Here is a 4,934-nt window from a genome sequence, read left to right on the forward strand (position 1 = left end):
ATCTTCTCTATCTCCTCCGTCAACCCGATCTGGTACGGATCCCACACTGATGAGCAATACTCAAGTATAGGTCGAACGAGTGTTTTGTAAGCCACCTCCTTTGTTGCTGGACTACATTTTCTAAGCACTCTCCCAATGAATCTCAACCTGGTACCCGCCTTACCAACAATTAATTTTATATGATCATTCCACTTCAAATCGTTCCGCACGCATACTCCCAGATATTTTACAGAAGTAACTGCTACCAGTGTTTGTTCCGCTATCATATAATCATACAATAAAGGATCCTTCTTTCTATGTATTCGCAATACATTACATTTGTCTATGTTAAGGGACAGTTGCCACTCCCTGCACCAAGTGCCTATCCGCTGCAGATCTTCCTGCATTTCGCTACAATTTTCTAATGCTGCAACTTCTCTGTATACTACAGCATCATCCGCGAAAAGCCGCATGGAACTTCCGACACTATCTACTAGGTCATTTATATATATTGTGAAAAGCAATGGTCCCATAACACTCCCCTGTGGCGATTGGGCCAATCTTTATATACGTCGTGCAATCGGACACCTCCAAACAGCACGGTTGAAGCTAGAGAATTATACGCTGATGAGACAATCTCGCGCATGAAGAGTGTTTTTATTACCGATATAGCAACGGAGACTTCAGATGGCGATATATAAACTCGGCACTGCTCCAGAAAATGGGGTCTAGCTACCAACAAAGAGAGAGGTGCCACCAGCTCTGCGACCTGGCATCATCAGAAGAACAGCCCTGAACTGAGCATCGTCTGCTCAGTACCTAGTCATCACGCTAGACAGACGTCTAACGTGGCGCATATAAACTGGCGGAGAAAAAATCGCTAGAAGGCGTTTTGCAACATAAACGAAAGTTGGTAGGCATGTTCCTGCATCGAAATTTTGCGCCAGTCGCATAAGAGTGATGCTGGTAGCGCCACTGTGTACAAGCTGTAACTGTCATGAGCATTAGTTTGAAATTGGACGTGGTGAGCTGATGTTACTCGAGAATGGGTTTAAAGCAACAAAGGCACCGTTATGAACGTCTCACTGTGTTTGAACGAAGTCGTGTAATAGGGCTAGGAGAAGCTGGATGTTCCTTCCGCGATATTGCAGAACGACTGCACATGATTGGTTGGAGCGGTGGTCACGGGAGGGTACTTAGGCAAGAAGGCCGGGCTCCGGACAGCCACGTGGCGCTACCAAGGGGGAAGACCGTCGCGTTCTGCGAATGGGTGTGGCGCATCGCACTCCGCCTGCGGTAGGAATTTGAGCACCACTTGGCACGGCAGTGGCACGACGAACTGTTACAAATCAGTCACTTCGACGACAGCTCCGAGCCAAACGGCATGTAGCTTGCATTCCACTGGCCTCAAACGACCGCAATTTGTAGCTTCCGTGATGCAAAGCGAGAGCTCATTGGAGGACAGGGTGGAGGTGTGTGGTGTTTTCTGATGAAAGAACGGCCAGTGACGGCTGTGTGTTGGTTAGAGGGAGACACGTCGAGGGTCTGCAACCAACCTGACTGCGTGCTGGACACAGTGGACCGACACCTCGACTTGTGGTCTGTGGTGCTACTTCGTATGACGGCAGGAGGACTCTAGTGGCTGTACCACGCACCCTGCCTGCAAATCTGTGCGTCAGTCCGGTGATTTGACCTGTTGTGCTGCCATTCATTAACAGCATTCCAGTGGGTCTTTTCCCACAGGATAACGCTCTCTCACATACCGCTGTGTAACCCAACATGCTCTACACAGTGCCGAAATGTTACCTCGGCCTGTTCGATCACCACATCTGCATCCAATCGAGCACTTATGGGACGTTATCGATTGACAACTTGAGTGTCATTAGCGAACAGCATTAACCGTCGCCGTATCGACCGACCAGGTGCAACAGGCATGGAACTCCATCCCACAAACTGACTTCCGGCACCTGCACCACACAATGCATGCGCCTTTACATCCTTGCATTCAACAGTCTGGCAGTTACACCTGTTGTGATTAGCTTTTCAGAGCATTCACACAAGGTTGGCGCCGGTGGCGACACCTACAGCGTGCCGACATGAGGAGAGTTTCCAACCGATTTCTCATACACAAACAGCAGTTGACCGGCGTTGCCTGGTGAAGCGTTGTTGTGATGCCTCGTGTAAGGAGGAGAAATGCGTACCATCACGTTTCTGACTTTGATAAAGGTCGGATTGTAGCCTATCGCGATTGCAGTTTATCGTATCGCGACATTCCTGCTCGCGTTGGTCGACATCCAATCACTGTTAGTAGAATATGGAATCGGTGGGTTCAGGAAGGTAATACGGAACGCCGTGCTGGATCCCAACGGCCTCGTATCACTAGCAGTCGAGATGACAGGCATCTTGTCCGCATGGCTGTAACAGATCGTGCAGCCACATATCGATCCCTGAGTCAACAGATGGGGACGTTTACAAGACAACAACCCTCTGCACGAACAGTTCGACGACGTTTGCAGCAGCACGGACTATCAGCTCGGAGACCACGGCTGCGGTTACCCTTGACGCTGCATCACAGACAGGAGCGCCTGCGATGGTATACTCAACGACGAACCTGGGTGCACGAATAGCAAAACGTAATTTTTCCGGATGAATCCAGGTTCCGTTTACAGCAACATGATGGTGGCATCCGTGTTTGGCGACATCGCCGTGAACGCACATTGGAAGCGTGTATTCGTCATTGCGATACCGGCGGATCACCCGACGTGATGGTATGGGATGCCATTGGTTACACGTCTCGGTGACCTCTTGTTCGCATTAACGGCACTTTGAACAGTGGACATTACATTTCAGATGTGTTACGACCCGTGACTCCACCCTTCATTCGATCCTTCCTAAACCCTGCATTTCAGCAGGATAATGCACAAACGCATGTTGCAGGTCCTGTGCGGGCTTTTCTGGATATAGAAAATGTTCGACTGCTAGCCTGGCCAGCACATTCTCCAGATCTCTCACCAAATGAAAACGTCTGGTCAATGGTGGCCGAGCAACTGGCTCGTCACAATACGCCAGTCACTACTCGTGATGAACTGTGCTATCGTGTTGAAGCTGCATGGGCAGCTGTACCTGTACACGCCATCCAAGCTCTGTTTGACTTAATGCCCAGACGTATCAAGGCCGTTATTACAGCCAGAGGTGGTTCTTCTGAATACTGATTTCTCAGGATCTGTGCACCCAAATTGCGTGAAAATGTAATCACATGTCAGTTCTAGTATAATATATTTGTGCAATGAATACCCGTTTATCATCTGCATTTCTTATTGGTGTAGCAATTTTAATGGCGAGTAGTGTATGTTACCTAGACAAAAATGGTTCAAATGGCTCTGAGCACTATGGGACATAACTACTGTGGTCATCAGTCCCCTAGAACTTAGAACTACTTAAACCTAACTAACCTAAGGGCATCACACACATCCATGCCCGAGGCAGGATTCGAACCTGCGACCGTAGCAGTCTCGCGGTTCCGGACTGCGCCCCTAGAACCGCTAGACCACCGCGGCCGGCTGTTACTTTTTTTTTTAATCTCATTTTGTTCGTTATAGTCCGTTGCAATTGTTCGTGGCGGACGTTCCCTGACGCCCGTTGAAGTTCGTTATTGGTCAATTCACTCAGTTTTTTTATTACAGAGGGCAGCTAACCCTCATTACCTAGACAAATGTATTCCAGAAATTTCATTACTCTACGTTAGTTATTTTTTGGTGCTCTGGTCTTTTTTCTTCAGTAGATAAAAAGTGTATAATTTTGTAGTAATTGTCGCTTACATCTGTGGCGTTGAATAAAATTTCGTTCACTTTACCTGCAGCCTTTGCCACGTCGATTTCCTGCAAAACAATACGTCCAAAAACTATCTATTCGAAAGCGCCTCTTAATTGTACCTAACAAGAATTACATGTGATACATTGCAGCCGTGATATGGTTACTCTATTGTCATCCCACAGCTACAAAATTCTTGTTTACAAATCAAGCAACCTAGCAACTCAGACGCCTTCTTTTCAACTCGGCCAAGAAAACTGTCGTGATGAAGTACCATCTGACGCGCTTCTTCGTGCTTGGTATACAGTACACAAATATAAGAAAAGAATTAAATTTTTAATCAATCCGTGAACATTATTCCAGTTTTGTGCAATTTCGCTCGATGCTGACAAGGGAACGTCCCCATCGCACCCCCCTCAGGTTTAGTTATAAGTTGGCACAGTGGATAGGCCGTGGATAGCGTGAGGCGCTGTGGAACTAGAGGTCCTTGGTTCAAGTCTTCCCCCGAGTGAAAGTTTTACTTTCTTTATTTTCGCAAAGTTATGATCTGTCCATTCGTTCACTGACGCCTCTGTTCACTGTAATGCGTTTAGCGCCTGTGTTTTGCAACCGCACCGCAAAACCGTGCGATTGTTATTGAAGTCGCGAGCTATATTTGCTGGATTCATATTGCCCACGGAATACATCTCACGTATTTGATGCACTCTCGTCCAAAGTAGTGAACAGTCAACTGCCAGCCAGGGAGCCTCGTTAGCAGGAATACTCTCTCTTCCGTGCGCTGTAGTCGACTGACGTCGTGTGTTTGGATGTTTGTTTAGGTGTGGCGTCCCCATACTACGGCGCAGTTACCTCGCATCGGACGGACGGACGGACGGACATATAATAATTGTCAGAAAATAAAAAATTAAACTTTTTGTCGATGGACGACTTGAACCAAAGACCTCTCGTTCCGCAGACGCTCACGCTAACCACGGGACCACGGCGCTCTACAGCTCAAATTGTCCTTGACGTTGCCTATGCTGCGCATTGACTACTCAGTTTGTATATTTTGCTTATTTTTTCATAGTTCCACACAACTTCTTCCTGTTTTCTCGATTGATCTGGATTCAGTTTTTCAAGGCCTATCCAGAGAACACTGAAGGCGT

Source organism: Schistocerca nitens, chromosome 1 (assembly GCF_023898315.1).
Source record: "Schistocerca nitens isolate TAMUIC-IGC-003100 chromosome 1, iqSchNite1.1, whole genome shotgun sequence".
Lineage (NCBI taxonomy): Eukaryota > Metazoa > Arthropoda > Insecta > Orthoptera > Acrididae > Schistocerca > Schistocerca nitens.